A 26,798-nucleotide genomic window follows, 5' to 3' on the forward strand; every position below is an offset into this window, starting at 1 on the left:
TGGGCTACCTTCTTAGAATTGGGAACAAAACACCCATGGAAGGAGTTACAGAGACAAAGTTTGGAGCTGCGACAAAAGGATGGACCATCTAGAGACTGCCTTATCTAGGGATCCACCCCATAATCAGCTTCCAAACGCTGACACCACTGCATACACTAGCAAGATTTTGCTGAAAGGACCCAGATATAGCTGTCTCTTGTGAGACTAGGCAGGGGCCTAGCAAACACATAAGTGGATGATCACAGTCAGCTATTGGATGGATCATAGGGCCCCCAATGGAGGAGCTAGAGAAAGTACCCAAGGAGCTAAAGAGATCTGCAACCCTGTAGGTGCAACAACATTATGAACTAACCAGTACTCCGGAGCTCTTGACTCTAGCTACATATGTATCAAAAGATGGCCTAGTCGGCCATCACTGGAAAGAGAGGCCCATTGGACACACAAACTTTATATGCCCCAGTACAGGGGAACGCCAGGGCCAAAAAAATGAGAATGGGTCGGTAGGGAAGTGGGGGGGAGGGTATGGGGGACTTTTGGGATAGCATTGGAAATGTCATTGAGGAAAATACGTATTAAAAAAAAAATCCTGAAAAAAAAAAAAAAGGTGTGGGCTAAGGTTGCCTGGCTTTGGTAGGTAAGGAATGACCTGGTTCCTGCCCCTGGGACAGAGCCAACAGGGGTGGACCTCCAGGAGTGTTTATGGCTGCCGTAAGTGTAAGGCTTGTTTGTATAATAATGTACATATTTCCATGTTCCTCCTTCGAGAAATGTCCTCCCTGTTAACATTAATGATAATCAAAGACAGCACAAATCTGGGAGGCAAAGATGTGGCTCAGCAAAATGGCAAATGTTGGGATCTTCAGGACAGGCCTTAAGGCTGTGGAAAAGAACTCTAAAGACATAAATTCAAAAATATATATTTTTTCAACTGTGTAAAATATAAGGATGCAATATAAGAATTATATGAGGGGCTTTGTGAATCTAAAGGAACAAAAGCAGCTGTGTTGTGAGCCAACTTGTCATACAGATACAGAGGAAGGAGATGAAGAGATTTAGGGAGGGATAATTGCAGGCCATCCCACCCAGCTTTGTTTGTTTGTTTTGTTTATGCTTACAAAGGCAAACAGATTCCTGAGTTCAAGGTCAGCCTGGCATAGAGGAAATTTAGGTCCAGGCCTAGGTGTGGTAGAAATGGTCATTTCAGGGTGCAGTCCCACCCTGTTTATTATCTGTGCTTAAAAAAGGCAGACAGATCTCTGAATTCTTTTGCAATGTAAAAAAAAAAAAAAAAAAAAAAAAAAGAATGTGTGCTTGCTGTCTCCCAAAAAATCAAGGTGCTAGGATCCTGGGAGGCTGATTTATAGGGTAGTCAAAGGGGAACCTGGAGTAAATGACTGGATTGATATGTAAAATAGAAGAATTTTTTAGAATAGCAAGAGAGAAGGGCTTGGAGAAATGTCTCAAGCAGAAAAGAGAGGGAGCTGTCTGGAAATCTCTGGAGAAAAAGCAGAACAGAGGAAAAGCAACCTGGAAAGCTGTCTTGTGCAGAACATAGGTCATCAGCTTGGGCCACGATTTGACTTTGAGTCATTTGTTTTGTAGCTCTCAAACACCCCTTCTCTCAGAACCCCTCTCCAAGCCCTGGCTGGTCCCTTACACTGAGCCACATAGGGTTTCCCAGCAAACAACACAATCTCTGGTTTCACAGAGTGATCAAATATCCTGCAACAAGAGTCTTTGTAGAATGGTGGGACATCTTTTGTGTATGTGCCTAAGAATGCTATAGCTGAGTAGAACTAGTCCCAATTTTCTGAGAAACTGCCAAATTGATATCTAAAGTGGCTGTACAAGTTTGCACTCCCACCAGCAATAGAGGAATGTTCCCCTTGCTCCACATCCTGGCCAGCATGTGCTGTCATTTGCGTTTAATGAGTTTCAGTGACTTAAAAAAATGTTCATGGTAGAGTTTATTTTTATTATTATAAAGCAACCTACAGTGCATGAGATACATGGGGAAGTATTTGAAATATGGAATGTGCATTATATTAGATTAAAGGAATATATGTTATACTGAAAGTGTGGAGAAAGTATAACAACATACGCTGGCTGGTTTTGTGTCAACTTGATACAAGTTGGAGTTATCACAGAGAAAGGAGCCTCCCTTGAGGAAATGCCTCCATTAGGCATTTTCTCAATTAGTGACCAACAGAGGGAAACCTAGCCCATTGTGGGTGGTGCCATTCCTGGCCTGGTAGTCCTGAGTTCTATAAGAAAGCAAACTGAGCAAGCCAGGGAAAGCAAGCCAGTAAGTATCTTCCCTACATGGCCTCTGCATTGGGTCCTACTTCCTGACCTACTTGAGTTCCAGTCCTGAATTCCTTTGGTGATGAACAGAAATGTGGAAGTGTAAGCTGAATAAATCCTTTCCTCCCCAACTTGCTTCTTAGTCATGATGTTTGTGCAGGAATAGAAACCCTGACTAAATCAACACATGAATAGTATTTCCTGAAAACTGTGTTTGAGGAAAGGGATATAGAAAATGGTGCTTTTGTGTTCACGAAAAATAAACTGTAAGTGGGGTACTTAATGGTATGATTGAGCCTGTATTACTGCTCTTAAAGAATTGCAGTGTTTATGTGGAGTGTGTGTGTGTGCGTGTGCACACACACGCATCGGGGGTGGGGAGTAGGGGATCAGTATCTTGTGTAGGGAACTTATGTATAAAAATGCTAAAACTCATTTTGTCAGGAAGTGGTAGATTAAACCCTGCAATAATGCATTAACTCTTTCAGGTCACTAAGGGACCAATTAGTGCACCAAGCTAAGGGGCACTAAATTGTATCCTACTAGCCTGGAGGAGAGCAGGCGTATCCCGGAGCAGTAACTCATATCTCCACTGGGAAGTGATTCAAATCTGGGAAGAAGCTGGCTCATTGAATATTAATTGAATGGGTGAATAAATGAAGGGAAGGCAAGGAAGAGAGCTAACAAGCTAACAAGTATTGATTATTTACTGTGTGCCAGAGGCTGCCCATTTATTCTCTTATTTCATTCTCATGGCAACTCTGAGACACCTATTATTATTACCACTACTTTACAAAAAAGGAAACTGAATCCACACCAGAGACTTGGATGGCTTTTTGTCTGTCCTATAGGTACTGACCTTAAACGGTCACTTATTTACTATAGTCAACAGTATGAAATCGCTCTTGGCTCCAGAATCTTCTTTAGGAAAAACTGATTCATAAAATTCTACAATTCAAAACATCTCCTTTCTTTCTCCTTCACCTCCTCCTTTTTCTCCTCCTCCTTCACCTTCTCCTCTTTCTCCTGTTTCTCCTCTTGCGCCCTCCTCCTCCTCTTAAGACCTTATCGTGTAGGCTCCACTCTGTAGCTCTGGTTGTCCTGGAACATACTTTGAAGTTCAGGCTGTCCTCAAATTCAGAGCTTTCCCTGCCTTTTACCTGTTGGGTTTAAAGGTGTGTGCCATACGGCTTGACTTTCCTTTCTAGTGTGTCACTGAACATATTACAAAGGATGTAGTGTCCTAAGCAGGGAATAGGAAAAGGGGCTAGGCAGCAAAAACATTTGGGATATTATTCATTTCCAGGGAAATAAAGTGTGATATTACATTCTGGAAAACATTAAAAAAAAAAAAAAGAGGAATGAACCTGAGGTGAGCAGAATATTTTAATACCTAAGAAGGGTAGAAAGGAAAGCCACCAGGGTAGAAAAGGAGACTGAAAAAGTGGGGGTGGGGGGGGGAGTGAAGCTGTGCTCTACCCATTAACTATTGCTGTTGCTGAGTACACTGAACACTTTTCCTTTTAACCTTGTGGAGGACAAAGGGAGACATTTTGCAGCATGGTTGGTCTGGGCCTCACTGTACCTTGGAGCAAAGTACACTAGTTTTCTAATTTACTTTATTACTGAGATTTTCTAACCCAGTCAGCTAGCTTGTACAAGCTTGTGTGTGTGGGAAACTGGCAGAAGAAAACACAACAATGATTGGATCTACTTATTTATCTCTTAATGTTTTTAATATTTTATTTTATTTAAAAATGTTCCTTTAAATACTTCCCTCGTTCTTTTCTTCTCTCCGGTCTATCTCATGGCCTCTTTTTCTTTAATTGTTGTTACACACGCACACACACACACACACACACACACACACACACTCCTCACTTAGTGTTGCCTGTATGTAGATGATTTCAGAGCTAACCACTTGGTGTTGAATAGCCAGTTATGTAGCTCATTCCTGGAGAACATTTTCATCGTCTCTCAGTATCATTTAGTTACCTGTAGTTGTCTACAGGTGTGACCATGTGAAATGTTTCCAGTGGATGACAATGTCCCCCATAGGTCCCCACTGACCCCAATAGACCCCAATAGAGTTTGGCACTTTTAGGATGTATGGTCTTGTTGGAGAAAGTGTGTCGTTTGTGGTGGGGTTTGAAGTTTCAAATGCTCAAGCCAGGCCCAGTGTCCCTCTCCCTGCTGCCTTCAGATCAGGACATAGAGCTCTTCGCTCTTTCCCCAGCACCATGTTTGCCTGTGTGCCGCCATGTTTTCTGCCATACTTCTCTCCATGCTGATAATATACTAAGCCTCTGAACTATGTGCTAGCCCCAGTTAAATGATTTCTTTTATAAAAGTTGCCATGGTGATGGTGTCTCTTCACACCAATAGGACATTGACTAAGACAGCTCCCTTCCACACTAATGTGTCTATTGGTGTTGCACTTGTTCATGGCTAGAGGATACCACCACCTTACTGCAGACTACCTGGTCATCTAGCTTACAATCATTTTGCTCTCTCTCTTACCATGTTCCTTGAGTCTAATATGGAAGCTATGTTGTAGATATATCTACAGGGGTAGGCACTCCGTGATTGGTTGCTCTGTGCCTTTTGGTTCATTTCTTAGATAAATCCTGAATTGGGAGGAGTTGTTGCTCTGAATATCCCTAATGGGAGGCCAGGCAACTCAACTGTTTAGACAGTTACAGGTTTTGAATACTCAGTTCTCCATGTCTATAATTTTCATTTTTAAAAGACAGTTTCAAAAAATAAAATGAAAATTCTAAAAAGGAGCCTTTTCTTATTCTTTTCTGCTTCTTCATTTGGGTGTATTTATATTTCAGCTCTCAAAGAATGAGGGGGCAATAATTTTCTTTCTTGAAAGAAAATTCAAACTACTGACATCTTTAAATAGATTTAAACCCAAATTATACACTGTAAGTCTACCAGCAACTTCACAAAGAATCATCCACATGGCCTTTTGTATCGGGATCTTTTATATGATACTGAAACTCATGTAGGAGGGAAAAAATAATGATTAGGCTTAAGCAAAGTGAAAAGATATTTTCTCAGCTGGAAGCTGTTAATACTTCAGCTGATAGAGACTTGGAGAATAACTCCTCTGTTGTGTGTTTAACAAATAAATATACAAGCACCAGAATAATTCACAGGCTGAGAAATCACAGGAGGGAGATGGCAGCAGAGCAGATCCGAGACTGATCATTTTCCTGCTCATGGGATGCTGTTCTTTTGCCCTAAGCATTAGAGTGACAGCTTTTCTGTAGGTTGGCTGCAGTCCTGTGGGCCTCACTATCTCTGAGTAAATACTATATCGCTGGGTCAGCCAGCAGCTTTACACTTTCACAGAGGACGCATAATTGGTGGAAATGCAGGTGGAGTGTTTAGGATTTTTTCTCCCCTCTGAATATTTAAAAAAGGACATGTGTTTATTTTTCAAAAGTGATTCGTGTTAATACAAAAAAAATTACAGAGTCTGGAAATGAATTTATATAATAATCCCACTTCTGAGAAATAATTAGAATTAGAGACTACTTACTCCCTCTTTTAATCCTACAGGAGTCATGTGTGTGTGTGTTTGTGTGTGTGTGTGTGTGTGTGTGTGTGTGTGTGTGCGCGCATGCGCACACGCACCCACTTGTGCTGGAGATTAACCTTGGTTGTCTTTCCTCGGAAACGATGGTGGTTTGGATAAGGGTGACCCACCCAGAGGCTCATATATGTGAATACTTCTTCTCCAGTTGGTGGAACTATTTGGGAAGAATTAGGAGGTGTGTTCTTGTTGGAGGTGGTGTGTCGCTGGGCATGAGTTTTGAGGTTTCAAAAGCCCATACCCTTCCCAATTAGCTCTCTTTGCCTGGTGGTTGTGTCTCAAGATGTAAGCGTTCAGCTACTGTTTCAATACCATGCTGCCTGCCTCCTGCCATGCTCCTGCCTTCATGATGGTCATGGGCTCACTCTCTGACACTGTAACACCACAATAAACACTTTCTTTCATAAGTTGCCTTGGTCATGGCGCTTTGTCACAGTAATAGAAAAGTAAGTAGGACTGGAGCAATCCATTTTGCCCTTCTCAGACAGGGTTTCTTTCTTTCTTTGTTTTTTGGTTTTGTTTGTTTGTTTGTTTGTTTGTTTGTTTTTTCGAGACAGGGTTTCTCTGTATAGCCCTGGCTGACCTGGAACTCACTTTGTAGACCAGGCTGGCCTCGAACTCAGAAATCCACCTGACTCTGCCTCCCAAATGCTGGGATTAAAGGTGTGTGCCACCATGCCCGGCTTCAGATAGGGTTTCTTATTGGTTAGGCTTACTGGCTGGTGATCCCCCTCCAGCATCTGCCTGACTCTGCCTACCCTGTGCTGCTATTACAAGTGAGTGTCATCATGCCTCCATGGTGTCCTCCCTCCATGTAGATAACAATTGAACTCAGATCATTTGTAAGACAAACACCATACAAATTTAGTTATCTCCTCAGTCCTGTGGGTGCCTCTTTACTTGAGTTAGAGTGTTTGATCCTTAATAATCAAGGTGTCATTTCTCTGAGAGGGTTGTTTGAAGGGCTAAGAGAAGAACACCCTATTTCTTCTACTGTTTTTAATAGTTTTGGAGGAGAGGAGAAAGAAGAAATATGAGTCTTGTCTTGAGTAAGGGCAGTCTTGGGTCATGTTTTCCTTGTCTAGACTCTTAACACATTTCCCTGACTGAGCCAGTGAAGGTGTCTGCCAAGCAACTGACATCACCAACTCAGTGGTTGTAGAAACATATTGAGCACAGATATACTTCCACCCAGCAAATGCTGGGCTAAGACTGCCCTCTCTTGGGTTTAATAGTGGGATGATAGGCACAGAGTCAGCACTCTGTTGTCTTTTCTTGGGTTGCTGCTCCCTTAAATGGAAGGCATTCCTCGTACACATGTCTCTTTATAATTTTTACTGGAACACATCCTTTAGTTGGCCAACATAACTGGGCTTGGGATGGTAACTTCATAGACAACAGTCTAAATGAACCCATAGAGCTACCACAGAATTGCAACCTTTGCCAGTTTTGTTTCAGCTCCTACCTTGGCACCTTCCTTCCTTCCTTCTTCTGCTGCTGTTGTCTTCTCAAGCCAATCTGAGTGATCCTGAGACTAGGTCTAAAAAGACAGTGTCCCCATAACCACTGTATCATTGATAGAAAACTAAATTAGCAGGAATTCTTCGAAGTTATCTAGTAGTTGTTTCAAGTTCAATGTTTTTGATGGTCAAAAATATTCTTTTTTTTCTATTAGAATTCAATTAAAGTTTTTTTTTCTCCAAAAGTACTTTAAAGTAACATTTCTCTGTTGCAATTTAGTTTCAGTCAATTAAACTGTTCCATGATGGTGGGAGCTGGTTTGGGTCCTATGTGCCAGGTAAGCACTCTACTAGTGATCTATATCCCTAGTCCCTTTTTATCTCTTATTTTGAGATAGCATCTCTCATTAACGTTCTCAGGCTAGAGTCGATCTCATGTCTTCTTGCCTCTGAAGCATCTGGAATGATAGGCCTGCCTTTATGTCATTTAATTTTTTAAAGAAAATGTATTATTTCTTCTTGGTAATTCATGCTGGCTTTGGAGGGATATTTATTTTTTCAATCTGTAAGATTTCCTTTCTATTTTGCTAAGTGAGAGCCCATGGAGAACATCACACTATCAATATTTCTATGATCACATTAATATTGCCGTAGTGGTGTGGCCCAAATGACTTTTAATCGTAGGTTATGGAAGGTGGATTCAGGGAAACAGAAGTCTATCAGGACAGCTATTCTGTGAGTGGTCTTACTAATCAAATCTGGTTTTGTAAAACAAACCTTGGTTTATGAGCTGTGGGATCTGTAAGCCCCATGTCCGTCCCTGTGTGTAATCACTGTACCATCTCACCAGCACTGTGGCTAGCCGGGCCTTGTTAATAACACACCGATGCATTCTTCAGAGTCCCTCTAAGAGTCTGCTTCAGAAGGGAGGTGTGGTGTTGCCACTGGAAAGTCTCTGCATTCTACCCAAAATTAGGCAAACGCTAGGGTTCTTAAAAGCTACTCAACTGATACTATGGGTTGTGAACCCACAGGGTACTGTAGGAACTGGAAAGGAAAAGCCAGTTCTTTCTTGACATGACCTCGATATTAATCTGAGCCATCCTGCCAACTTTGGAACTCTAAATGGGCAGGAAGGGAGTGAAACAAGATTTCTCTTATGGCCCACTCCACAGGGATTGCTCAGTACTTCTGGAACATTCTTTTTGGCTTCTCCGCTTCCTCTTTTAGAAATATTCTTCATTTTCTTTGTTCCCTAGAATTTAAGGTTCAGTTCAGATGCCAATTCCTTAGTGTGGCTTTTCTTGGTCCCCATTTAGGTCTGTTTGCTTCTCTTCTGAACTTTCAAAGTGCTAGCATTTAATGTACCCACCAGGACTAGAGCTTCAGGCAAGATCAGAGCTATTCTCATTTGTCTTTTTTTTTTTCCTTTTTCTTCTTAAACTCCTTTGAAGATTATGGCCATGTATCCAGCCAGCAAAAGAGAAAGAAGACTTGTCTCCAGTTAGCCAGTAAAACAGAAACCACCCATCAGAAATGGGAATATACTGATGAACATTTATGCCTTGTGCCACTAGGAAATCTTATTTTATTTTTCAGTGTTTGATATATGCATAAAGATCCTGTTGGACACACAAAAAATGTAAAGAATGACAATAGCAAAACATTTTATGATACTTGTGAAGTACCAGAAGATGTTCTAAGCTCTTGGCAGCTATTATTCATTTAATCCTTGAGACAACTTGATAAGGTTGGCACCATTATCATCTTTGTTTACCTTGTGGGAGCATTGTGAATTCAAGCAACCTGCCAAGGTTACACAAGCTGTAAGTGACAGAGCTGGGATTTGAACAAAGGCAGTGTGACTCAAAGAAAAATAAGACGTAATCTCTTAGCCTTCAAATATTTACAGTCTGAGGGATTTAACTAGAGTGGGAATCAGATACTTTTTCAGTCTATTCCAGATACATTCCCTAGAAATGAGTGTAACCAGCAACAGAGGAATCTGTGAGTTTTGGGTTAGAACATTATTGCATGAAGTCACAGCTGAGGCTGGTTTCTCAGCAGGCACCAGGAGGAGAGTCCATTCTTACCATGGACTGAGCTGGGCCCACCATTAAACTGTAGGAACTCCCACAGAGGGGATTATTGGGCACTGTTCATCAGAAGTGAGCAGGGTGCTTACTGTCTATGGAGTATAGCTTTATTCTTACAGACTCACCTTATGTTTACCAGTAAAACTAATTGCACAGTGCTGTTTTGCGGTATTGTCCCACTACCTCATGAGAAGCACCCTGAGGAGACGCTACAGTATTAATGACCGTTTTGGATATTTCCTTAGAATTTCTTTTCAAAACAATAGTTCATGTGGATGCTGAGAAGTCACTGAACTGAAGCTTCATGGGAGGGTAGCCAAATGTTAGGATGGCATTGCAGTCTCCATGAGCATTTCCTTAGGGATCCAAGAATGTTCGAAGTAACCCTCCATCTTAAACACTGTGCTTTTTGTTTGGTTGTTTTTTTTTTTTTTTCCCAAATAGGTTTTCTGAGAAAGAGGAGGTTTTAAGGGCTTCTCTGGAGATGAATGACCATATAATCATCTGCTCTGGGGGCAAATGGTTCCCGAGCTCTGGCATAAATCTGAGAGGTTGTTGCCTTAGAAACAAGAAATGTTTTGTAATTCTCTTTCCTGGACAACCATTTAGGGTCTCTAATTTGCTCTCTTCTACCCACACTTTCTAAACCTTTAACCCCAGGTGAGAAATCTTGATCTGCTCCCCTCAGTGAGGATTATAACAAATATCCTTTCTCATTTCCACAGGCATTCAGCACATGGTGGGGACTGACCCTCTTCTTAAGAGAGGTCCAATTGTGATGGTAGTGAGGAAATAAGCCACGACAGGGCCCTTGAGGATTCAATGACATTTGCCCCGTTTTTCTTGCTACTGCTGAGTTTCCTAGGAGGTGACAATTTCAATGTAAAACCTGAACAATCCTATCAGGAACATGAGCAGTCCTCCAGGTGAGGACTCAGAGCTCCATGATGCTTCTGATTCCACCCACCCCTAGAATCATCTATGGAGGGCAGCTGAGGGCACGGTTCCTGCTGGGTCTTCCAGTGCTTATTCTTTGAAAGACTCCCCTAGAGCAGACAGCTGCATTACAGAAGCTGTTGGAAATATTACATATGGCCAGATTCAGTCCATCTCATTCAGCTTCAGTCAATTTGTCAGGCTTTCATGGAGTTTCTATAAATGCATGGCAGTGCACTAGGAAGTTGGACATACAAAGATGAATAAGACACAGTCTTGCTCACTGGGGCTCTTAGTCTAACGGGAAGCGTGAAAGTACAGACAAAGGGGCATCTGTCAGCAGGAGGGATGCTGTAACCAAAATGGCAGGTGTGGAGAGGGGGTGTTCATGCAACCATTAACGATCTGACGTCAAGAAAGGCTTCATGTAGTGATGTTGCAGTGGAGGACGGGGGCTTGGGTAGGTGTTTGACAGTTGGAGGGAAGAACATTTCTGGCAGATGTGATATTATATTAAGAAAGCAGAGCAGAGCTGGCAGATGTGATATTATATTAAGAAAGCAGAGCAGAGGAATGATCTGGGTGTGTAGAAGTTCATGGATATCTGAAGAGCCACAATGGCGTGTGAAGTGGAAGAGAGTTGACTAGGGGAAAGGAGGCATTTAGAACAGTCACCATTTGGTAACTTCATAACTGGTGATTTTGTGAGAGTGGTCCTCTTTACTTTTACTGGTGTTCCTTTTATCATGTTTCTCTGATCATTGGCTTGTTTATGAATAGTACCATGCTAAAGTTCTGGCTAAAGGTAGTGAGGAGTGGTACTTATATTGAAGATCTGTACAAAAGAAACTCTATTCTTCTGTTACGTGTCTGCACATATGGCAGCCATCTTGTGACCATGAGAACAGGAGACTTGGTAACAAGCAGATTGGCTGATGATAGAGATGGAAAGAGATCAGCATATGTCCTAGTTTATTGTCTGTTGCATTAATAAAATGCTGGCTAGAAACAACTGAGGGAGGAAAAGGGTTGTTTGGCTTCAAAAATACAGTCTGCCATTGAGGGAATCCAATACAGGAACTCAAGGCAGGAACCTAGAGGCAGGAACGGAAGCAGAGACCAGTGAGGGATGCTCCTTACTGCCTTGTTCCCGGGCTCACATTCAGCTATCTGTTTTATAGTTCCCAGAACTACATACCCTGGGGTGCTGGTGCTCACAGTGCTCTGAGATCTTCTGCATCAATGATTAATTAAGAAAATGTTCCCACAGGCTTTCTTACAGTCTAGTCCAGTAAAGGTAGTTACCCAGTTGATGGCCCCTTTCCCATATAACTCTTAGATTTAGTTTCTTGGTCCCAACTTCTGAGGTGACCTTACCCTATGTTATGTTTTTGTTGGTTGCTGGTACTAGCTTCTAGTGTAGTTCTGTGTTTAGCTTCTGACTTTGAAGATTATTACTTCTGACACATACTTTTAGAAATATTTTTGTTTAAGGAAGCTCTTTTTAGTCTCTTTGGTTTCTTTGCATGTAAATCTCATGTTAGTTTCCAAGGCACTAATAATGTTTGTGGGGCACATGTATAGTCATCTGGGGATGGATATAGAAGGTCTGGCTATTTAACTTTGACACTGGTAAACACTGAATAGAAAATAATTGCCAACTTACTTTCTGGAAACAATAGGGGTGTGTCAGGGGCTAAACACTTTTCAAACATACAGAGAACCTGCCTCTCTAATAAAATGCTTCTCACTTGCCACAACTGTTACCATCATAAGTGATGCTATTTAGGATTGGAGGAGTATCAACTGAACCTCAGCATTCTGGAAAGATCTTACTCTATGATGAAAACTTAGTGGTCTCTAACACAACTTTTCTGAGAACAGAGTCATCAGTTCCTGGGGCCAAAACTGCAGACAGGTAGATGACTTTGGAAGGCTGTCCTGTAGATTACATTTTTTAAAAAATTACATTATTTATTTAGCCTGTGTACCTGGGCATGAACACATGATATATTTGTGTGTGGTGATCAGAGGACAACTTGTATGAGTCTCTCCTTCTACTGTGAGGGCTACTGGTTTGGCTAAAAGTGCCTTCACCTGCTGAGCCATCTTACCAGCTCCATCTGGTAGATTTAAAATAGCTTTAAAATACAGTTTTGTTTGCATTTCAAGGCAATGACCCTTGCTGTAGGGTCATTAATCTTGGAAATCTGTAGGCAGTATGCAGCAGGGGTACAAAGTGGTGTGTGTCAGATTTCAACAGTTCGAGGTGCCAAATATTAATCTTCACTCACACTTTCTATATTTTTTTCAAAAAGAATTCAACTCTACTGTGCTTGCAATACCACTTATAAATAAATCAAGCTATGAGGAAGACAGGGAGTCTAAGTGTCACCATAAAATATTACCACTGTTAGCAAATGTGCTACCATTTTATTCATCTTTATGTGTAGAAATATAGAGAAAATACAGACAATGGTTATTTGGAGTATTCAAAAACACTATTTAACATAGGTACTATATTAAGTATACTATTTTAATTTTAAAGCCTTATAAAAGGGGAATGAAGAAAATGGTTGATAGACTAATGAATGCAAATATATGTCTTCATATATGTTTGTTCACCTGTCTGTGTACGGTTATGGAGGCCAAAGACCTATGTCACTATGTTCTGCAAACACTCTCCATTTTATTTTTTGATACTGGTTTTCTCACTGTATCTGGAGCTCTCTGATTAGGCCAGGCTGGCTGGCTAGCAAGCACCAGGGATCTGTCGGTCTCCACATCTCCAGCACTGAGATTTCAAGTAGATATGACTGTACCAAACTTTTTACGTGGATGCTGGGGATCCAAATTCAGGTCTTTGTGTTTGTGGAGCAAGCATTTGATTGACTAACCGTCTTCACATCCCTCTGATTCATTTTAAATGGGAGATAAGCTAGTTTCTAAAATATTAAGTTGAAAGAAAAATACTTAATTTCAAAACAAGAGGATAGTGCTTGCTATAAAGATAGATGACCTGGATTTTAAGCCTCAGGATCCCTAAGGTGGGAGGAGAGAATGGGCAACTTACAAGTTGTCCTCTGACTTCCACAGGCATGCCCACACACAAAACAAACATAAATGTAAAAGGTTAATGTTATAAGTAGTGTTACTGGTTTGTGTGTGTGTGTTTGTATGTGGTTATTTATTTATTTACATTTCAAATATTTTCCCGGTCTCCCCTCCACAAATTTCCCATCTTATCCCCTCTCCCCTTTGCCTGTAAGAGGATGCTCCCCAACCCACCCACCTACTCCCCACTTACCTCTCTAGCATATTGTTTTATATCATTAACCTCTATGTGCCGTTTATACTCTGGGTATAACAACTGTAGGTATAGGTCCCTTCTTCTTAGTCTAGGTGTAGCCAAGCCACCCTCCCCACCCACAGCAGCCCTTGTCCGTGTACTTTCTAGTCTCATCACTGACTGGTCTACCTCATCATGGGTGAATTTCTTTAATAAATGGTATTATCTATTTTTTCAGGTCCAAAAGAACAGCTGCTGTTTTTGTTATTTCTTTTTTCTCCCTTAGAATTCCACAGATTTTTAGTCACATCTGTAACTGACCATGGCTGGGGCCAGCCTGTGTGATTTTCTCTTTATATATGTCTTCTGATTTTGGCTTGAATGGCCATTTTACATTTCCCTTGCTGTTCAAAATGCAATAACTCACCACCATATGTAATTTGTTTCTGAACGATGAGATTCTCTTTGGGTTTTTCTTCTCATATATTTTGGGGGGCTTGAGGGTTGCAGTAGTTCTAGTGCTTTCTGTTTGAATGCTGGGTACCTGTGTGTTGCATCTCCGGGGAGTGCACTCCATATCTATCATCCTCTCTATATTTTACAGCCTTGTTATTGTCTATTTTATCTTTTGTGAGTTAGTCTTTTCTCCTTAGTCTCATTTTTTAAGTCATTCTAATATTACATTTTTTTCCTGCTGTGACTTTCAACCCGTAAATTTTATTTTCTAAGACTTACAGTTCTTTATGATGTACCTAGTGCCTCGGCATAATTCCTCGAGTGAGATTTGCTTTGTGTCTGTGCTCTTTTCTTAATTTTGTGTTATCCTAAGCTTTTAAGATTCCTGATTGATACTTATGCAAGGTAGGCTCTATGTAGCATTGGTGACTGAGTTATCCAAGGTAGGCATATCCATTGATGACTGAGTTAGAGCAAACATCAGTCAGTTGTAATGTGTGGGCAGGACGGGAGGATACCCATTTGTCTCAGTGTTCTACCAGCAGCTGACACTCAGTGTCCCACATGTCACGAATTCATTGTGTGGAAATCTGACTCACTGCCTCCCTCTCCCCACCCGTGACCATCTGCTGCCCTGTCTTATTAGGTAGGAAGTCCTCCCTGTCTGGGTTATATCTCCTGACATTTTGAAAGTTAATTTGAACCTCCACAGGCTGTTCCATGATAATCGTGAGGACTGTCATGGTTGCAAAAAGGTCCTGTAGTAGTGTTGGGATTGGCCAGTATGGTGGGTCTGCTCAGCACCCTACCAAAGAAATAGCGATCTTATTCTCTAACGCTGAAGAATTTTACAGATATGGGTTTCTGGGTTGTCTTTAAATAATCTGATGGCACTGGACCCATTTTCTTACAGTCATCTAGAAGCGTCTGCCCTCTTTAGAAGGTTACTGTTCTTACAATTCTTGATTTCCCTTGACTTAGCCTGTGTCAGCACTTATGCGGTAAGCCCCAGCACCTGCAAAATTTGCGTGGGTAATTACTTCTTAATCAAAGGGCTGTTGAGTCAACCTTTCGGGTGACTATTTTTGGAATATGCAGTAGGTAGTGACATCATGTCAGATGCTGGAGAAATACAGACAAAGAGAGGTGCCTCCATTCCTAAGATGTTCCCAGCTGGGTGGAGAGGATAAAAATCCCAGCAGATAGAAGTGACACCTAATAAGGTGCTCCTCATTTATGTGTGTGACACGATATTTATCAACCAGCTGATAAGAAATGCAACCAAACTTAATGCACGCTTGGGAAACAAATACTGATTCTACGTAATGGTTGTCTGTGAAAAAGTATTTGGACTGGTTTTTAATGGATCGATAGGCTTTTAGTTAGAGGATGTACGAGAAAATGGATTCCACAGAAAAGTATGGCCAGAATACAGCGATGGACAAAGCGGGAGGGAAATCAGCTCTGAAGCCCATGCTGTTGGAGACTCTGGCTTCCTTCTTAGTAGCTGGGAAACCTGGCTTACGGTGAGATCTGCAGTGCTAGGTTTGGGATGCGTCCTCTGTCCAGAGAGAAGCTGCTTTGGGTTTCAACAAGGATGGTTAGGATCAAAGTAAAGGTTTTATTGGATTATATATATTTTTTATCCTTGAGCTGGATAGATTAAAATGGGAGGAATGAAGAGGAGCTGAGACTTATGGCTACCTTTTATACATGGATCCTTCTCTGTGAACTTAAGAAAAGGCATCAGAATATTTATGAGCTTTACCTGCTAAAACTTAAATTTAAAAATTGCAAATGCTCTATGTCTTGATGTGTGCCCGTTTATTCATTATCCCATAGCTGCTGAGTCCTTTCTGACTGAAGAGGCTTGAATCCTTTTCTCTTTACAAGTGACCTTCTTTTATTTGGTTAGTTTTGAGTTCCTCTAGTCTCTCATTTTTGTAATTCATATTACACATAAATATTAGAAGTTCTGGACCATTCCCCATGTGTTTCTCATCTGTTTAATACTTTGCCATGTTTATCCTTTATGGGGGAAACTTCTAGAACAAGTACTGGAATTAAATCATTTTGCTTTTCTGCACAATCTGCCATATACTGAATTGGTTGTATTTTAAAAAGGTACCCGTCATTATCAATCACTAATAACCACCTTATGTTGTTGAAGATAGCATTATAAACAGTTTTTAAAAGAACCTGTGTGAAGTAGTTCCACATCACTCTTCAGAAATATGTCAAAAAGAAGTCAGTTTTGTTTGCATTTTAAGGCAAAGAAAACTGAGACTCAAAGGCTTATAAAACTTGTCTTAAGTTCCCACTATAGCCTGGGGAGACATTTGCAACAGTTTTCCTCACTGTGTGACCTTGGCGTGGGGGTGGGGGAAAGGTGGCTTAACCCCCTTGCTCATATCATGAAGAGAGGGGAGACAGGCATGTGGAGAACTTGTAATGAGGTGGCTGATACAAAAGATGCCAAACACTAAAAAAGAAAAAGCACGTATTTTATTAATGCTTCCATCTCTACAGCTTCAACTTTATGACTCTGGACCAAGTTTGATGGGCTTAGAGAAGGCACCACAGCATACCACTTAATCCTAAATTGGTGTACTAGGCTCTGGACCAGAACAGCTACACCCAACACTTTACTGATAAGCTTATATGTCTCATTTCTTATTTGTCAAATACATGCTATGAAACTCTCAAGGAAGTAGAAGAAAGAAGGGGAAGCCATGCCGTGGGGGAGGGGCGGCTAGGATGAGAATTTGGGTCGAGCATGGTCAGTACATTTTAGCCACTTGTCCTTTTGGGATCTCTGTGCTGCCAGGCACCAGTGAAGAATAGAAAGCTACCTTTTGTGGACTCACCCTCTTTCTCATGACGATGCCAGGGTGTGGGCACAGATGTCAATGTAGTCACTGCTAGAATAAGCCCAGTTTTCTTACCTCGTTCTCAAATTTTTACCTCTCTGGATTCAGGCAAGTTTTATCTCCTTTTCCTAAAGTTGAAGAAGTCTAGAGATAAAGATATTGATTTTGATGAGTTATAAATACTTTAAAACAGTCTCATATTCATACAAAAAAAAACAGGAGGAAAGTGAATTTTGAAAAGCTAACTCGAAGGTATTGTGAGTTGATTTTAGAAAGAACTTGCTTTGATTTCTCATGAGTTTCGTGCATGTAGAGAGAAGGAAAGCCTCAAAGCCTTCCTTAGATTCTAAGAGTATCCAGGTTGGCAGTCTAGGACACTTTTCCAGGACCTCCCTGGTTCTAGGTTTACATGACCCTCAAACCTCTTCACAGAATCTTAGTCTGACCTGGATCCTGTGTGCTCTGAACATTTCCGATTCCTACCTGTTTGATCTTGTGGGAAAGAAAAGGCCACAGCAACAGAGGATGTGAGGTAGTGTTGAAGACTTCCTCTTTGTAGCTTCCTCAGCAGTGTATCTGGGCTCAGAAGCACCTGCCTTTGGATAGAAAAACAGTTGGCTAAGATTACGGTATCACTGATCATTGAACATTTATAAAGAACAGGAACAGTGATTAAGCTCAATATGGATGACAGGTGGTGCTCTTGGTTTCCACTCTGTGAGTCAGCAAGCATGACAAACTCTGAGACAGCCACAGGGGCGGTGTAGTATTGGAGGGTGGCATCCTGTGACTGCACTGGGGGGTTGAGTTTGATTTTGGAAGGCTACAATGTGTGGGAGACCAGAAGAGACTTGATTGTGTTTAAAGGAGAGTGATGAACACTGGGAAGGAATCACTCAAACTCTTGACCTGGACCATGTATTTATTCTTTACAGAAGAACCTGAAAAGCAGTGATTGCAGCAACCTATCTTCATTGCAAGCAGAGAACACAAGTGATACCAGAAACGAGTTCTTTAAACCAGTAACTTTTAAAACCATAATCAACTGTAGTGCTGTGAAGGACTATTAGAAAGATGAGGTAATATGGCAGATGACCACCTAAAACAAAGATTATGTGGTCGTGTGTCTTAGTGGGGTCTTGACAGTGACCTGTTTGAATAGCTACACACACAGCTAACAGCTACAGTTGACACCTTTTCCATGTTCCCTGTCTCTATTCAATCCCGTGTGAGCTGGCTTCTGGCAGAGCTCCACCATGGAGACTGCTTCCATCAAAGACACTGGTAGCTCTCTTTTGCTAAGCTCCAATCTTCCCTGTCCCCGTAGTGTTTCACATTTCAGAGACATCAAGCACTACGTAGCTTTTTGGAGCTAGCGTCTTCTCTCAACTGCCATGGCATCCGACATACCCAGTCTGTTTCTTCCAACCTTATTGACTCTTTTATTCTCCTGTTCCTTAGTGATTCTATTTCTTTTCACTCTCTACATGCTGGGATGCCTCAGGCCTCTGCTTAGGAGTCCCTTATTCTTTCTACCTCAGTTAATTCTATGCAGTGGCATTAACGTGTGTCTGCAGATCCCTTGGCATTCTTCCCATCTCTAGGTTTCATTCCCTGGAGTTTGGATTGAACACAAGGATTTGTTAATAATCGATGGGGCATAACAAAAGTCCTTTAACATTGAAGGGAAAGTTAAAAAAATAAATAAATAAAAAGACCACAAAGCTCCGATATGCTTCTCTTGGGGTTTTGGTCTTTGACAACTTGAGCTGGCAGCAATGACAAGAGCAGTTAGCAAGCCAGGCCTTTAGAGAAACCATGACTAGTCCTTTAGCTAAGGACCCATGCATCCTGAGGCATAGCCTAAGCATGAGGTTTCTCCAGACAGTACTTAATCTGGCTTTGAACTTATGATTTCCCTGCCTCCCCTTTTCTGTGCTGGAATTATAGAATGTGCCGCGATATTAGGCTTGCTTGTCAAATTTTAAACTTCCAGAATGCATGAACATCATGAAACATTTATTTTCTGTCACTGGATTTGAGGTGGTTTGTCATACACTGTAAGTGATATTGTCCTTAGGAGGCCTCGTTTTGCCCTACACCATTGAGTATCACATGTAAATGCTCATGGGTCCAAGTCTGCTTTCCAGCCCTGATCTTCTCCTCCAGACTCCACTCTTAAATCCAATTACCTAAGTGTCAACATTAACTTTTCAAGTATTCAAGAGGAAACATCTGAAATTTAATGTGCTCCAGAAATCTTGGCAGCAAGCCTTGACCCTCGACTCTGCTTCTTGCCGTCTCCCCATCTCTGTACACATCCCATTTTTCAAATCAAAACTCTACTAGTTTTGTTTCTACCTTTGGCTCCCAAGATGACATCATGTCACAGCAAGTTTTCAAGGTCACACTAAACTCTAACTGAATGGGCCTCCTTCTCTCCAAGTCATTTCTCACGGTCCTTCATCCGGTGTTACCTTCTAAATAGAAGCTTGCAGCATAGAACCTGAGCCTGGGAAGGGGTATGGTATGGATACGCACACCAAAGCACACCTGGCTTTGTGACTTAAGTTTCACCACCATTGCCAGGTTCTATTAACTAGAAGCAAGTCACATAAGTCTGGGTCATACTCAAGGAGAAGAAATTACACATGGCCGCAAGCACCATAAGTCATATGGCCACAAGCACTCTTAAGTTGGGGTCTGTCTGAAGTAACCTACAACAGGGATAGAAAGTAAGTCTTCAAATCATATCACATCATTATTTATTTATTTATTTATTTATTTATTTGATATTTTCTTTATTTACATTTCAAATATTATCCCCTTTCCTAGTTTCCCCTCTGAAAACCCGGTATCCCTTCTCCCTTCCCCCTGCTCACCTGGCCATCCACTCCTGCTTCCTGGACCTGGCAGTCCCCAATACTGGGGCATAGAGCCTTCACAGGACCAAGGGCCTCTCCTCCTATTGATGAATGACTAGGCCATCCTCTGCTACATATACAGCTGGAGCCATGAGTCCCACCATGTGTTTTCTTTGATATCACATCATCTTACCCCCCCCTAAAAACTTCTAGTGACCTGTATTGCTCTTTGGAATGAAATACAATTGCTTGGTGCTTGCAGAATCCTGCATGTTGAGCCCAGTTCCACCTCTGACCTATTTATTATTATTATTATTATTATTATTATTATTATCATTGCTATACCTTCTTGTCTCCATTTTGTTCCGGTGATCTGCTTCTCTCCCTGCTCACTGCATTACCACATGCACTCCTTCCCTGGGTTTTGCATAGATATTTCACCCTATGTATCTCTTTCTCTTTGGTTTATCTCTCTGGGTCTTCTTCAGTTTAAGGTCACATCCAGCCATGCTCCCATGACTCTGCCAGACAGAGATCTCCAAGTCCAACACACAATTTCTTTCAAGTTTTTATAGTGTTCTTACCTCTTTATTAACTTTTCTCTCTTTGTTCTTCTTTTCCACAGTATAATTGGTTGATTCTTTGGTTCTGGTTTTTGCTCATTCAGTCTGTATCTTCAGCAACACCAGTCTCTGTTGCTAGAGAGTTACAAATGCACTTTCTGTTAAGTTTATAACACCAGCTAGTGCTTATATGACATCCACAAGGTGCAGATACTGTTTCAAATGCTTTATAAACATCAGCTCGTTTAGTTATTATTCCCACATTCTGGGGGCGGGGGAGGGAGGCACAGAGAAACAAGTGATTTGCTTAAGATGGCATAGATACTAAGTCACAAAATGATTTAATGGTGATTTCATCTTAGAACAATCCGCTCCCAATCTTGACAAGAAAATGCATATAAATTTGCCCCTGCATTACTCAACACAGGACTAGGCTGCTTACCAGAGCTGTAGAATCTCCATTTGTATCAGGCATTGCTTTTAAAAGAGTGCTCAACTTGTAGCCTCTCAATTTGCTTTTTGTATTCATTAATTATATTTCTACCATTTTAGTGACCATGTTCCAACTTTATGTGAGGAAATCATTGGAATGTGAAGAAAAGCAGTCTCCAAAATGTCCACTCTAGAACAGATAATGTTTGTAAATATCTCTTAGACCTTCCCTGCTGTAGTCCTGAGAAAGCTTTCAGAGGTTGTCCTGGATTTTCAACAGGAAGAGAACAATTCTCAGCTGGGATATGATCTGAAAAATATCCCCTTGCTCCAAAGATGTTATTGACTCCATGATACTTCCTGCTTTTCAATATCCAATGCCTCCTTGACCATGGCAGAGAGGTGTTTGCTATGTAATTGCTTCATTCACTTGTCCATGTGGAGCTATACCTACAGACATGGCTCCACTGTCCCAGTATCCACTTGCTAATGGGTTGGGACACACAGTTTTGAATTGAGCTGGTAATGTTCCAGGGAGGAAAGTCTCCTGCCCAGACAATGATAAAACAGTAGAGAACAGAGCCACCTCAGTCTCCAAGTATGAGATAGATAGACATTACTGCCTTCCCATTCTTTCCCAACTGTAAAGGAACAGTAATGTCTTGAGAGTCAGGAAGAAAATGGTCACCAGATACAAATAATTCATTGGGAAACATTCAGGGCACCCCTGGGAGATCTGCATCAAAGTTGTCTCTCCTCAGGGAGCCAGGCTTTTTAGCTGGATGTGCATAGAGGCCCTGCCCAGGCCATTTTTTTCTATTATAGATGCTATCTATAGGTAGAAAAGAATGATATTTTTTTTGTGAAGTCAAACATTCACCTGAACAAATAGCAGATGTTGATGAATATTAATTTGTGCTTAGATTAATGCTTCAAAGTGTCAATTTAATTTCTGTTTTACTCTTCAGCCCTTGATTGTAATGAGCTACTTCAGGATGTGGGGTGCATACACCTGGCTGGGGGGAGGGCTAGAGGCCTCCAGAGAGTGAAGCCGAGTCCTTGGGTTTTTGTTTCTCTGAAAGAGAACAATTTCAACAGTGTCCAGATGCCCCTGAAAGCTACTCAGCTATGCACTGTTCCAGTAGAGATTTGGTTGGTGAGAGTAGAGTCCAAGAGGGGGAGCAGAGAGAGAGAAAGAGAGAGGCTTTTGTAGGAGAAGCCAGTAGCTGAGTGATTGTCCAAGCTGGATTTTATGCTCCAAGCAAAATAAAGGTGCTATCCATTTCTCTCCCCTGTCCCCTCTCTCCCTCTCTCTGCTGTGTGTGAGTGTGTGTGTGTGTGTGTGTGTGTGTGTGTGTGTGTGTGTGTGAGAGAGAGAGAGAGAGAGAGAGAGAGAGAGAGAGAGAGAGAGAAAGAGAGAGAGAGAGAGAAAGAGAATTTGTGCCTGTATTTGTGTCTGTGTGCACACATATGTGAAGGTCAGAGATCAATTTTGGCATCATTCACTTCTGTTTTAGTTTTTGAGAGAAAGCTTCCCACAGAATTTGAGGCTTGTTCAGCTAGAATGGCAAGCCAGCAAATCTCCGAGGATGGTCTTGTCTGTGTTTCCACAGAGCTGGGCCTGCAGACGTGGAAAGCCATGCCCAGACTTTACATGGATGGTACAGATGAATTTCCGACGCTCACAGTGTGCAAGCACTTACTGACTGAATCATCATCTCCTTAGCCCTTGCTTTAACCTGTCATGCTCGATTTCTGGTTGGGGCTTTTTAGGTCCCTGAGAAATTTAATGCTAATTTGTTCCTCATTGGTCTACAGGGTATGGGAGAAAGCATATCTTTAGAGTTAGGCATATAGGAGTTTAATCTGAGCTCTTAGAGAGTGTGGATCTCACCAGCTTAGGCATGTTTTGTTCCACTTTCCTGAGCCTCAAGGTTCTCACCTATAGAACAGAACCGTGGGGAAAACTCTTGTGATCATGCCCTGTGCTTAGCAAGGGTCCATCATCAAGCAGATATCATGCACGTGGTTTTCTCCTCTGGTCTCTTCCAGTAGATAAGCCCATCCTCCAACAATGGAAGATGAATCTTATTCCTTACATGATTTTCAACTACCTTCCCCTTACCCCATTATCTGTAGTGGTGTCCAGTTTTCTAATTCTCTGCCTGCCTTAGTAACTTGGTAAGTAAATGTGACATAAAATGCTTCTATTTTAAGTTTCCTACCATAATAATGAATGTTGTGACTTTTTAAAAGACACTATAACACCATATTCTATATTTGTCATGCTCCTTCACTGACTTACACTGCTTTTCTTCTGTCAGCTGGACACAGAATGAATCTCACTTGAAGCAAGTTGCTCCTTGCCTTGGGCTTGCTTTGTCACTTTATCCTACCACCACCACCACCACCACCGCTGCCACCACCACTACCACATTATCCACACAACTCTGAGACCCCAGGTTCTACACACACTCTAACTACAACCAAGAAAGTCCTGTTATGTGTAGAGCAAGATCTGATCATGCCATTGAAACTATGGATGGCAGGTTTAAGTAGGCTTCCCGGATTCTGATTTTTTCTAGATCCCTATCTGTTGTTTCTGGTTGACTAGAAACAATTGAAGTGTGTTATCTTATGGGTGAGGAGAGTAGATATCGAAACCAAGATGATCTCTCTGAAGTCTCAATGAAAGAGTCTTTTCTCTTTCTTTCTTTCTTTCTTTCTTTCTTTCTTTCTTTCTTTCTTTCTTTCTTTCTTTCTTTCTTTCTTTCTTTCTTTTTGCCTCTCAAGGTTCTTGTGGTGACCATCTCTTGGTGTTCCTGACGCAGGGCTATGTAACTTCAGTCTCTGCCTCTAACTTCATAGCTTATTGTCTCTGTGCATACTATTGGGAACAAGCGAAAGAAACTTATTTTATGTACCACCACTTCCTCTTCAGACTCTATTTTATCATATGGAGAAAATAAATTCAAGGACCCAGGCTCTAGGAGAGCTAGGGACTTCCCAATATATTGAACAGCTTCTGTTGTCAGAAAAGAGTTGTCTCAGTCTAGACACCTCAAGGGTCCAACTAAGTTCATGTTCCCAGGCTCAGTAACCAACTCTTATGGTGATTGATGACAACTCCTTTACTCAACCCTTCATATCAAAATAGGATTGGACAATAAAACCCCCTTCCCAACCTCTCCCCTCTCTTTATGGTTTCACCCTTTAAATACACTGTACAAAGTCATTCAGGGTCATAGATCAGCTCCTGAGTGACCCTTATCGATTAGTAGTGGTTTGATTACAATAAACATTTGTCATCTGCATTGACATGGTGTTTGAGTTTTATAGGATTTAAATAGACCTTTGTATACCTGTGTATTAATCTCCCTTTATATAAGGGTTTTAGTCATACTGGGTTTTATTCCATTCTAAGCACCTGCTCTGAAGTTAGTTGACTTTACAGAAACCCTGTTTTTGGATACAGTCACTACTTGTGATACTAGGGTTATGGACTTTAACAGACTGCTTTCAACACATCAGCGGTGTAAACAATCTCTCATCTCTTCCTCCTTAGGATTCTGATCAGTCCTTTTGGCCTTATCTGAACTCCAAGGGAATGACAAAGTACTTCTCAAGTTTCTCATTCATAAAATTTCATTATTTAGCCCTTCCAACATGTTCGGCTTTGGTACTTTTATCTTTGTGATTTCATTGAACTTCCAAGTGGCCTAGAGAGGTACGGTTTCTGTCTCAGTTTATAAGAGAGAAGTCAGAACCTAACCACATTAAGGAGTTAGCTTGCCCATCCCTTCCCAGAGGAAGTGCCTGGGACTGCATTTAACTTACAGCTTCTTATTCAGAGTCTGTTTGTCAGGTCAGAAGTGTATTGATTCATCAACAGCTTTTATTTCCTCTTCTATTATTTTATCTCCACCCTTGACCCTGGGAACTCCTGTCTGCCCTTGATTTCTTCTTTCTCTCAATGTTCTCTGGTCACCCTAGATTTCTCTCTGGCTTCTTCAGTGACACTGGCTCTTCCTTTCACCTCAGATCAGCAATTTAGACGTATACTGTGTGCTTTCTTCCCTGTAAGTTTAAGTGTTGTCTGTTGTCTTTCCATGACTTTACTCCCTGCTCCTCTCCTTTTGGTATCTCTCTCTGTTCTCATAACCCTTTAATGCTGACCCTGATGCCATTCCCCTACTTCTGAAATGAGCGGTTGTTTTCCGTCCTTTAATCTGTATATGTTCTGGACATCAACATAGCTCCTTACTACTTCTGGCTCACATGTCACATAGCTTCTAATATGTTTGGAATGATCCTCCAATGCCATTTGGAACTGGAACACAGCCTTGTTCTCTCTCTTGGCTGCTCCTTCCAGGCACAAGGCTGGTCCCCTGGGTGACAGCACATACTTGTTCCCAAGCACTCAGAGACGCCCTTTTACTAAAGTTACTGTATTGTGCTTTTTCAACAAAAACTAAAGGGAGTCTAGATGTCCAACTGCTCTAAGTGTCTGAGTGCCCTGCTGGCAAGAGCTATTTGAACTCATTTAACAGATCACTTGGCTGACAGTTCTACTTAAAGGAATGTCTACCCTAAGAAGGGAGACACATAGCCTATATTTAACTTCCAGAAAAAGAAGTGGAGTTATTCCCTTGGTAGAATTAAAAGGATTCCCTACCTTCAGGCTCCATATTTTCTTCTCCCTCCATTATTCTTGCTCATATTCTCATCCCCTTTCTCTCCCTTTATATGCTAAATATATACTGGGAAATGTCAAATCTAATTCCCTTGTCTTGATGCCTTTCCCAAGTTCCCTATCTATATTTTTAGTACCCATATTTCACTTGCATGTCCTATAGATACCTCTCACTTTGTTTCCCATCCTTCCCAGCTGCCTCCTCCCTTTTCCTAGTTTGGATTTTAGTTACTGACATCAGTCACACACCATCATCCAAATGAGGGTGTCCCTTCTTTGCCAGATTGATTGACAAACACTGATATTCCAGCTTGAAATGCTCCTATATCTGATTCCTTATGATCCTTGGCTTCATCACCATTCCTCCTGGAACACAGCATGGTCAGCCGATATTTCTTTTCAATCTATTTTCATTTCAGTCCGAAGTGACTTCTTAATAAAATGAAAGGTCATCATATCACTGTCTTGCCCTGAAATTGCTGCCGTCTTCCCTGCCTGAGATAAATCTCCAGATTCCATGTACTGCAATTCTGGGCCTTCTCAATGCTGTCTGTGACTTACCTTCTGTTCTTCATGCTTTTCTCTCCCATCTCCATGCATACCAAAGTCCTGACTAGTATAATTCCTCTTTGTGTCTTGGACAACACTCTTGTGCCTTTGTATTTTCACATTCCACTGGTTTCTCTGAGTTAGATGCCCTTTCTTGCCTTTTTACCTCATACTTTTTTTTTTTTCTCATTTTTATGATCAACGGTTATGTGAAGTTCTTGGTGAAATTGATAGTAATTCATTTAGTCAGAGTTGGTGGTTATTAGCTTTCTGTTTAGTGACCAGGTCCTGATATAACCAACAATAATATATAAATATATAATATGTACATGTATTACATATATTATGCAAGGATACAACTGATGCACACACATATATGTAATGGAGATGTAGTTCACTGGTAAGGCACTAACTTTGCAAAAAAACAAATTCAATACAACAATAACAATGACCAAAATATAACCAGGAATTCAAGGTTAGGCAGCACAAAGAAATGTTCATATTTAAGGTGATAAAGTTGCTAACTCTCTTGGGTTTTGATCTTTATATACCTTCTCTCTATAGAGAATAATCTTGTGATGTCTCATAAATATGTACAATTATTATAATCAACATTTTTTTCTTAAAGAGCAGTGGGATTATATCCTGGGTGGGCTGAGTGAATAGTCTACTTGCCTTGGGT

This window comes from Mus musculus, chromosome 14 (genome assembly GCF_000001635.26).
Source record: "Mus musculus strain C57BL/6J chromosome 14, GRCm38.p6 C57BL/6J".
NCBI lineage: Eukaryota > Metazoa > Chordata > Mammalia > Rodentia > Muridae > Mus > Mus musculus.